This window comes from Armigeres subalbatus, chromosome 2 (genome assembly GCF_024139115.2).
Source record: "Armigeres subalbatus isolate Guangzhou_Male chromosome 2, GZ_Asu_2, whole genome shotgun sequence".
Classification (NCBI taxonomy): domain Eukaryota; kingdom Metazoa; phylum Arthropoda; class Insecta; order Diptera; family Culicidae; genus Armigeres; species Armigeres subalbatus.
The window spans coordinates 55,665,795-55,677,439 of NC_085140.1; positions in this window are offsets into that span (position 1 = coordinate 55,665,795).

The window sequence follows — 11,645 nt, forward strand, 5'->3', positions numbered from 1 at the left end:
ATGAATAAAAAATCCAATGAAACTGTTATAGCTTTCTTATTTTTAAAGTTTTTAAGTCACAATAGCCACCCAACAGCGTATTTTAATATTATCTAAAACTTTCTAGAACATATAAAAAATGTAGAAATGAAATTGAAAAAGATATGAAAAAAATCCCATTTTTAAGGGGTTGTCAGCATAAAACGTAAAAAATCTCCAAAAGTAACGGAATTACGAACATAGACACTATTACACCATTAATTAAACGCGCTCAAAACACGATTTAAGCCACTGTGCGTTGTCGAGAACCATTTTAACCGAGTTACTGTTCGACATTCTGGCTACGTGCTCGGCCAACCGCAGTCGTCCGATGTTCGCGATGTTTGTTCGCGATGGATTTCTCCCAACAGCTAATTCAACTCGTTGTACATTCGCCTTCTCCATATACTTTTTCCCAGTGCCTGCCCTCCACGAGCGCTGTCCAGGTCTCGTGACCGTAGAGGACTGTTGGTCTAATAAGCGTTTTGTAGATAGTCATTTTGGTATACGGTTGCGAGCTCTATTCGGCCGTGGCGTCTTACGGAGTCCAAAGTACGTGCGATTTCCTGCCATGGTACGTCTCCGAATTTCTCTGCTGGTACCGTTTTTGAACTGTCACCTAAGCTCGTTGGTGGAATTTAATCGGGTAGTACTAACTCGTCTTATGACAAGTAAAGACATTCCACAAAAAAAATCAGAATAATTTTCTTTATCATTATTTGGCCAAACTACAGAATTTATAGTTGATGTATCACTTAATCCAATAACTTTTTTTCTGTTCTCAGCTTCAATGTAAATAAGGGACGTCATCGTAAAAACCCATCCACATTTATATTGAACAGTAATCACTTTTCGCCGGTACACACTCCCCTTGTCTCCACATCTCAGTCTGAACTGATAAACATCTCATTCCGTTTCTGAGGAAGCTTTGAGGCGATTCTCTGGTCATATATAAATCAAACAATGTTTGTTTCAAAGTGGCCTCCACAGCAAACCGATAGCTACTAGCGAGAGGTACATTGTACTTGATGACTATGTGGACGCGCCAATCGTGTCCAACTCTTACTTCTCCGATTACGTGTGGGCACTGTGCAAGCAACAGCTACAAACAAACACATAACCTAGTTTCAAACGGGGTTTCCTAACCGTTACGAGGGGAAATAGGTTGGAAGTAAAAAAAAGAAGCAAAATCGCCACAGCAGCAAGAGATGCTGCACATAACACAGGGCTTCGGTATAGAACCCAAAGCAAGTCGAGAATATTATCAGAAACGATACAAATAATAACCAGCAATGGATTTATGCAATCATATTGCCGTTTCGCCAGCAAGCTATGGGCTGAATTCTTATTTTCCATTTTCCAAACATTTCCCACCTAACACCCAAGGAATTTTATTCAAGGATTTTTATCCCAATTTTTTTCAAAGAAGCTGAATTAACGAAATATCATTAGGAAAATTCGAAAATCTTTTCCTTTTTGTGATACAATGGGAACCAAAATCTGGCGGATTTTTTTCTCGCTGATTTCTCGAATGTCAATACCTTACGAATGATAAACTTTTGAAACCACAATACTCTATGTTCAGAAAGTCAAAGTAACTCGATACCTTGAATATCATCTGTTAAACTAGAATTGCCTACTTAGACTTCAAGATTATTCACTTGATAAAGCGTATCTTGACGTCAAAGTTCACACATTTTATTTGCATTTACAGGCCATAAGTTGCTGATTGTTGCTGCCTTGCTATTCTCGGAATGAACCGCATTTCATTATATCAATCATCTTCCAATCAAACTACGTTATTGTCCCGCAAATGACCGCTTATAAGCTGTTCTTCACTGATAAGTTTCGAACCTTAACCATTTTTCATTAGTTCAAATTCAAAATGTGTAGCCTTAACCAAACCTGAACCCTGGAAGCATTGCCCATTTTTCTCATACAAATCGACCTAATCATGTTAGCTGGTGTCCCGAAGATCTCGGTACGAGTAGTATAATGCGACTCAGAAATTAAAAAAACAGTCGCATCCAGTATATGAACGTCATCTGGACTGGATACATATGATCATTCAAATTAAAGAGATTGTAATTTGTTAAAAATCACAATCTTCATGGCACTAAACACTAAACAAATCGGTTCGTTGTAGCAAACTTCGACCCCGACCCACAGTGCCGTGGAGAGAGCAAAACATGGGAAGGGTCGCAGCCGACAATGGTGCCACGTAACATCCGAAGCACTGGATATTAGAAGTAGGTATGTGAGTCGAATGCTGTTCACATTGCAAACGCGGCAGGAAGTCGGAATGATATAAATATAAACGAAATGTTTTTCCGAACGGGGTGGACAGCTTCCAGAGGGGGAACTGCTGCTGCTGCTGCTGCTGTTGCTGCAGTAGGGTGGATGTTAGATGACGAGTTTTTTTTCCTCCTGCAGGTCGAATAGATATTGACTCCCCCGGATTGGTGGGTTACGCAATTCCAGAAGATATGCCACTTGACGAGGCGGGAAATGTTGTGTTTTGAACTGACCGGGAGGTATTGATTGTGAGTTTCCACGAGACCAAACAACTTTGCCACTATTATTCGCATTTATGAAGACAGCTACGGGAACATTTTTATCTATCTCAATTCCTAGAGGTCTTGTGTCGTTGTGTGCTTCTCTCTCTGCTCGATGCAATACTCGGGGTGGGTTTTAGATAGAGAATGTACAGTGGAGCTTCGAGCTATGGGATGAATTACAACCAGAAGATTATGTAATCAAAATTGATTTATTACAGGTTGGATTGCACATTCTTTGTAAATATGTTTTGCAGGCGGATAAATCTTTGCATTCTCTTTTCGACACGATGCTCTTGGGGATTGTGGAATGCTGTTCTTGGCAGATTTTTATCTGATTTTTCCTACAAGAAGGTAAGTTAATATCCCAAAATTTAAAAAAATAACAATTTCTCAGAAACCAACCAACGCACTACAAAAAAAAATCCCGATGAAATTTTAAAAATTGAGAAAAAAAGTCTCAAGAGAACATCTCGGGTGAATTCAAAGAATTTCGCGGAGAAACGTTCCTATGAAATTGTAAAACAATTTTACACGTGTCACCGAAAAGATGTTGGCTTGCTTTTGATATGGTACATTCTCCTTGTGCAACAGCAACAAAATTTGTCCCAGGCTTCACTAAAAATCCCGGAAGTGAGGACTTTAGATCTACATATTTGGCCTTCCGAAAACTTTGCAGCATAGAATATTTTTCCATATCTCTCAGATTTCGTAATATCCAGCTCAATGCTGAACTGCAAAAGAACATGACCATCATGAGACAGAGAGCAAAGCGCCTGTTTCTATCTCCGGCGACCAAATGAAAGTATCGTATAAAGAATGCATTATTCCTTCCTTCACCTTATACCTGTCAAACGCGCTCTTATAAAGAAGGTTTTATCAACTTCTTTCGCCTTATACCAGGCAGACGCATTCATTCAAAGAATCCATAAACCCTCTCATCGCCTAAAGTCGAGCATACGCGTTCTCCCAAAGAACGCTTTATCTCCTCCTTCCACCTTATAATGGGCACACGATATCATTTGAAGAAGGCATTACCCCTTAATTCGCGTCATGCAGGACTGACGCATCAATTTAAATAAAGCATCACCATTCCCTTCGCCTTATACCGGGCAGACGCGGTATTATGTACACTAATGTCAAATGCCACTAATGCGTAAAATCTGAATTTATTTTAACCAAAATCAACGCTTTGTGCACGCTACGGAAATCTGACGAGAAGAGCGAAGTCATGGCTTGCTGCACGCTGGTGTTTTTCCCGACGTGTTTTTTTTTTCGTTTTATGCAGCGTACACACCAGTCATGCAGTTTGACGAGATTTGATTCCACGCCCAAGAAAACGCTTTGGTTGCTGCTTTGTTTGAACGTGTGTGAAGTTGTTCGAACAACCATTTGACAGGTGGCGGCACGGTTGGAAAAAAATAAAACGGTTTGATTTTGGTTTGAGTAATCGGGGGAGTAATCGGAGTCAAGGTTCGCCGAACATGTTTGAGTATTTGTAGTGAAGTTGCACAAACCCACATTTATTTTTGATGGTTGGTGCTCAAGTTGGCGCTTCGGTCGTTCGTGTGTGATATGGAACGTACACACGGTCAAGCAGTTTGACCAACATTGACTCCACCTCTCGTTTATTCAAACATCCATCAAGTTATACCAACAGCGGCACGAACAATCAATTTATTCGACCAACAACTCAAACCAAAATCAAATCGTTTTAATTTCTTTTTAAAAAAATAAATTTCTTCTAAAAATGTTGTCTTTGGGGGGGGGGGTGGTTATGCCCAAAACCACCCCCATGGCTACGCCACTAGTAAGAAAAGCTTACAACATTGTTAGATTCTTATACAATATTTGTATAAGAATCTAGCAATTTTGCATATGCCCAGTTCTTATACAGGTTTTGGTAGAATCTACATAATTGTTAGAAAATCTAACAATCGCCGGTTGGGTGTACATTCAACAAACTTGTGGCTTGCTGCTACACACTTAGTTATTTTCGCCGAGGCCGGAAAAATATATTGCCAAGAATCCAACAGCTGAGAGCTTGGTAAAAATCTCGTTAAAAGTTCAAATTGCTGACTGGGCTAACTTGTAGTCACACCAGCTGTCAAAATTTGCCGGGCATATGTTTCTGTCAAAATTCAGTGAATTAATATTAATTATTATTTTTATCATGTTTTTCAAAAAGAATGCAAAAAAAGTAAAAATCAACAACTATCCTAAATATATATACTACTGAAACATATTGGTCTGAATATATGAAATAAGCTTTTCGACATATTTTAATTAAGCAAAATTAAGGGATGTAGTTTTTTTTTACAAAATGCCTTCCAGTGAGTGTTTTCAAAATAGATTGATCGATAGTTCATTGCGCAACATTATTTTAATACAAGCATATAATGGACAACACAAGCATTCACTTGTCGGAAACACCTTAGACCGTAGAAAAATTATTATCTTCGTATCAGAGTCTCGACTCTAACGTAAAACCGGAGACTCCAATGCACAATATTTCAATGGTGGTGCCTTACTTTTGGTTTGTTGAATAACACTCATTGTCGCAAAAACCCGCTGAAAAAATATTATGTCAATTTCACTACAAAAGGTATTAAATTATTGTATGCATCAATAGTACAGGATCCTGTACACCTCCGGTGGTGCAAAGGGCCGACTTGAAAGATCTCCATCCTGAGCGTTGCCCGGCTATCGCTTTAACCTGTTGCCAGGTTAGATTTCGGTCGACTTCTTTTATTTCTTTATTGAGGCTTCGCCGCCATGAGCCTCTGGGTCTGCCTCTGCTGCGATGTCCCGCTGGGTTCCAGTCTAATGCTTGCTTACAGATTTCGTTTCCGCCCCTACGTAGAGTGTGGCCGACCCAGCCCCACTTCCGATCCCGAATTTCTGTTGCTATCGGCCTCTGGTGACAACGACGATGGAGCTCGTTGTTTGAGATCCAGTTGTGAGGCCACCAGGCCCGAATTATATACCGCAGGCATCTGTTAATGAACACCTGCAGCCGTTGAGTGTTCTCCACTGATACACACCATGTTTCGCTATCGTATAACAGCACAGATTTCACGTTAGAGTTGAAAATTCGTATTTTGGTGCGTTCACTTATCTGCCTGTTTTTCCAGATATTTCCTAAACTCGCAAAGGCAGTCCTTGCTTTCTTGATCCGTGCGCCTATGTCGATCTTGGTACCGCCGTCTGACGCCATTTGGCTACCAAGATATTGGAAGCTTTCAACATTCTCCACTGGTTGCCCGGCTACTGTGAAACTGGAAGGAGTCACCGTGTTTACATCCAACGATTTGGTTTTGTTGACGTTGATGACTAAACCTGCCGAGGAGGAGCGATCGGCAAGGTCGTTGAGCTTACTCTGCATATCAGAGCGCCGTTGCGCGAGGAGTGCAACGTCATCAGCCAATTCGAAGTCGTTTAGATGCTCCATGGTTATAGGCTGCCATAACAGCCCGCGGTTTGGTTCACGGTCAATCGCACCTACCAGAATCTCATCGATTACGATGAGGAACAGTAACGGTGATAGGATACATCCTTGCCTAACACCAGCTACGACCCGGATAGGGTCGGACAGGACCCCATTGTGCAGCACTCTACACGAAAAGGCCTCGTACTGTGCTTCGATGAGGCCGATGATTTTCTCAGGAACTCCCTTGCGACTCAGGGCGCCCCACATATTCTCGTGATTGAGACGGTCGAAAGCTTTTTCGTAGTCAATGAATACCAAGTAAAGGGACTCTTGGAATTCGTTGACCTGCTCCAGAATGATGCGGAGCGTGACAATATGGTCCACACAGGATCTTCCGGCACGGAATCCGGCTTGCTGACGCACAGATTTTGCACAGAACTTTGAGAACGGTACACAGCAACATAATGCCTCGCCAGTTATCGCATACAGTCAGGTCACCCTTTTTGGGCACCTTTACTAAGATACCTTGCATCCAGTAGACCGGGAAAGTTGCGGTGTCCCAGATATTATGAAATAAACGATGCAGTAGTTGAGCGGATGTCATGGGGTCAGCTTTGAGCATCTCGGCTGATATGCGGTCGACCCCTGGGGCTTTATTCGATTTCATGCTTTGGATGGCTGTTTGAATCTCTAGCAGTGATGGAGCTTCGGTATTGATGCGTGTTATACGTCGGATCCTAGGCAGATCATGCCGAGGTGGTGATGGCCTGGCTGGCACTTGAAAAAGTTGTTCGAAGTGCTCGAACCAGCGTTTCAGCTGGTCAGTTGGGTCGGTCAATAACTGATCATTCGCGTCTTTCACAGGCATCGTTGCATTCATCTTCGCCCCGCTTAAGCGTCGTGAGATATCGTAGAGGAGGCGAATGTCCCCGGTTGCGGCGGCTCTCTCTCCTTCGTCGGCCAGAGAGTCTGCCCACGCTCGCTTGTCCCGTCGACATGAGCGTTTTACTTCCTTCTCAAGAGCCGCGTATCGTTGGCGGGCTAGAACTTTGGCTCCTCTGGTTTTTGATCGCTCTATCGCGGCTTTGGCTTCTCTTCGCTCCTCTATCTTCCTCCAGGTCTCATCGGTGATCCATTGTTTTCTCTGGGTGCGTAGTTCGCCCAGATGGTTCTCGCTGGTGGCGATGAAGGCATTCTTGATGGCGGTCCATTGGTCTTCCACGCTGCCACCTTCCGGAATATCTGCAGCACGCGTCTCCAGTTCTTCAACGAAGGATCGTTTCACCGTGGCATCTTCCAGTCGGCGTGTGTTGAATCGTCGTCCAACTCTTTCCTCCTGCCGACGAATCCGCGCAATGCGCAGGCGTATTTCGCCGATGAGGAGGTGATGATCAGACGCGATATCGGCACTACGTTTATTCCGTACATCAAGAAGGCTCCGTTTCCATTTTCGGCTGATGCATATGTGGTCGATTTGAATTTCTGTAAAGCCGTCACGGGAGACCCACGTGACCTTGTGAACCGGTCGATGAGGGAAGAGCGATCCCCCGATCACCATGTCGTTAATACCACAAAATTCTGCGAACAGCTCTCCGTTTTCGCTCATTTCTCCGAGACCATGGCGTCCCATAATGCGCTCATGGTTCGAGTTGTCGGGTCCGATCTTCGCATTGAAGTCGCCCAAACAGATCTTGATATCACCCTTCGGAATTCTATCTACGACGGCATTGAGTTGACTATAAAAGCTCTCTTTGTCTTGCAGATCGGCAGCATCGGTTGGCGCATAACATTGGATTATAGTAAGGTTTCGGACCCGTGTTCTAAATCTGGCAACGATTATCCTTTCACTTATAGGTTCCCACTTCATAAGCGCGGAGTGTGCCTGAGCGCTTAGTAGGAAGCCAACTCCGCGTTGCCGGGGAGCGTGTTCACCTCGTAAACCAGAGTATAGCAGAACTTGTCCCGACGGCGTTCTGTGTTCTCCAAAGTTTGGCCAACGGACTTCACTCAGTCCCAGGATCTCAAGCTTCATGCGGCGTGCCTCATTGGCAAGTTGTGCCAATTTACCCTGCTGGGCTAGGGTTAAAACGTTCCATGTTCCTATTCGTGTCCGTTGTTTCGCGCTAAGAGTCGTCGCCGTAAAATCAGTCCGTATTCTTTCATTATCGGATTCTCGAACAAATTGATGTTTCGGGAACAGTAGGTTGTAGGCCCAAGGCCCAAGGTTCCCTATCCACCGGGATGGAGCAGCCATCTCAGGTATAGCTTCCGGGGAATAGCATTTCATACTCAGCCGCTGGATGCCAGAACAGACGCTGTTGGAGCCGCACCTCCTTGGTGGACAGACGCTCGATCAGTCGGGTCAAATTTGTTTAAAGTCCTACCCAACACCAGGACTAGGCTAGTGCGCTTTGAGCAGCACACGGTCGCTTTGATAGGGCCTGCTTGGGGACACATGCAGCTTTTTATAGAAGTTCAACAGAGCCCACTGTCGAACCCCACCACATCCTAGGCAGACCCCACAGGACGCACCCTCTCACTCTAGCTGATGTCAGAAGGACAACAGTGCCCAGGCTGCACTACCAGCTAAGTACGCAACCCTTAGCTGGCGGTCAATTGTCATCGGAAGACCCGTGGAAGCGTGAGTATTGGAACTTGTGAGGACCAGAGCTATGTTAGGCGCCCCTTCCCGGATGTCAACTCACCATTTCGCAGCCCCTATGCACAGCACAATAGCACAGGTAATATTGAAAAACTTACACAGAATGCAATTTGTTTGGCAAGCAAACACGTAGTTGAATGTACTTCTTCATTTTTTTGTGTTCTCGAGAAAACTTCGATTTTGACATTTCACTCTTTTCCGAATCTCGGCAAATAAATTAATTCACCGATTCTGATCGCAAGATAGATTATCGGTGGATCAGGTGATCAATATTCTAAGCCGAATTGCGGCAACGAGAGTTTAGGAAAACGATTTAAAATGTCAAACTTTGACGATATATCTGTAATATAGTAAATTACCGACCATTTCATTTTCATTTATTTAGTTAACGTCTAAACAGATAACACTGAATCAACAATTTGACGCCACAATGCACGGTTCGAGGCCGCATCTCTCCATCCTCGGATACGCCCCACGCTCGCCAAGTCGTTTTGCACCTGGTCTGCCCATCTCGCTCGCTGCGCTGCACGCCGTCTCGTACCTGCCGGATCGGAAGCGAACACCATCTTTGCAGGGTTACTGTCCGGCATTCTTGCAACATGTCCTGCCCACCGTACCCTTCCGGCTTTAGCTACCTTCTGGATACTGGGTTCGCCGTAGAGTTGGGCGAGCTCATGGTTCATTCTTCGCCGCCACACACCGTCTTCTTGCACACCGCCAAAGATGGTCCTAAGCACCCGTCTCTCGAATACTCCGAGTGCTTGCAAGTCCTCCTCTAGCATTGTCCATGTTTCATGTCCGTAGAGGACAACCGGTCTTATAAGCGTCTTGTACATGACACATTTGGTGCGGTTGCGAATCTTTTTCGACCGCAGTTTCTTCTGGAGCCCGTAGTAGGCCCGACTTCCACAGATGATGCGCCTTCGTATTTCACGACTAACGTTGTTGTCAGCCGTTAGCAAGGATCCGAGGTAGACGAATTCCTCGACCACCTCGAAGGTATCCCCGTCTATCGTAACACTGCTTCCCAGGCGGGCCCTGTCGCGCTCGGTTCCGCCCACAAGCATGTACTTTGTCTTTGACGCATTCACCACCAGTCCAACTTTTGTTGCTTCACGTTTCAGGCGGGTGTACAGTTCTGCCACCTTTGCAAATGTTCGGCCGACAATGTCCACGTCATCCGCGAAGCAAATAAATTGACTGGATCTATTGAAAATCGTACCCCGGCTGTTACACCCGGCTCTCCGCATGACACCTTCTAGCGCAATGTTGAACAACAGGCACGAAAGTTCATCACCTTGTCTTAGTACCCGGCGCGATTCGAACGCACTGGAGTGTTCGCCCGAAATCTTCACACAGTTTTGCACACCATCCACCGTTGCTTTGATCAGTCTGGTGAGCTTCCCAGGGAAGCTGTTCTCGTCCATAATTTTCCATAGCTCTACCCCTAGCATCACCCATATTCCACATAGGTTACTGCAACTCGTATGTGACCGGATTCAGTAACAATCAAGTTGCTGCAACCATTTTTGTCTGAATTGTGCTGCTCGGGACGCGGTCTATACTGTCGTATGCCGCCTTGAAATCGACGAACAGATGGTACGTTGGGACCTGGTATTCACGGCATTTTTGAAGGATTTGCCGTACAGTAAAGATCTGGTCCGTTGTCGAGCGGCCGTCAACGAAGCCGGCTTGATAACTTCCCACGAACTCGTTCACTAATGGTGACAGACGACGGAAGATGATCTGGGATATCACTTTGTAGGCGGCATTAAGGATGGTGATCGCTCGAAAGTTCTCACACTCCAGTTTGTCGCCTTTCTTGTAGATGGGGCATATAACCCCTTCCTTCCACTCCTCCGGTAGCTGTTCGGTTTCCCAGATTCTGACTATCAGTTTGTGCAGGCAAGTGGCCAGCTTTTCTGGGCCCATCTTGATGAGCTCAGCTCCGATACCATCCTTACCAGCTGCTTTATTGGTCTTTAGCTGTTGAATGGCATCCTTAACTTCCCTCAACGTGGGGGCTGGTTGGCTTCCATCGTCCGCTGAACTGACGTAGTCATCTCCTCCGCTGCCTTGACTTCCACTGCCTGTACTCTCAGCGTCGGATATACCCCGTTAGGCATAAGTACGTTAGGCATAAGGACGATAGGCCAAAGTACGTTAGGCATAATGTACGTTAGAACGTGTTCCTCGTAGTGCTGATTCCACCTTTCGATCACCACACGTTCGTACGTCAAGATGCTCCCATCCTTATCCCGGCACATTTCGGCTCGCGGCACGAAGCCTTTGCGGGATGCGTTGAGCTTCTGAAAGAACTTGCGTGTATCTTGAGAACGGCACAGCTGTTCCATCTCCTCGCACTCCGCTTCTTCCAGGCGGCGTTTCTTCTCCTGAAAAAGGCGGGTCTGCTGTCTCCGCTTCCGTCTATAACGTTCCACTTTCTGCCGGGTACCTTGCTGCAGCGCGACCGCCCGCGCTGCGTCCTTCTCCTCCAGAATCTGTCTGCACTCTTCGTCGAACCAATCGTTCCGTCGACTTCGACCCATATACCCGACGTTGTTCTCCGCTCCGTCGTTAATGGTTGCTTTGACTGTATTCCAGCAGTCCTCAAGAGGGGCCCCATCGAGCTCACCCTTTTCCGGCAACGCTGCCTCGAGATGCTGCGCGTATGCAGTGGCGACATCAGGTTGCTTCAGTCGCTCTAGGTGGTACCGCGGCGGTCGTCGGTACCGAACATTGTTGATGACGGATAGTTTTGGGCGCAGTTTAACCATCACCAGATAGTGGTCAGAGTCGATGTTAGCGCCACGATATGTCCTGACGTCGATAATGTCGGAGAAGTGCCGTCCATCAATCAGAACGTGGTCGATTTGTGATTCTGTCTGTAGTGGTGATCTCCAGGTGTACCGATACGGGAGGCTGTGTTGGAAGTAGGTGCTGCGAATGGCCATATTCTTGGAGGCGGCGAAATCGATTA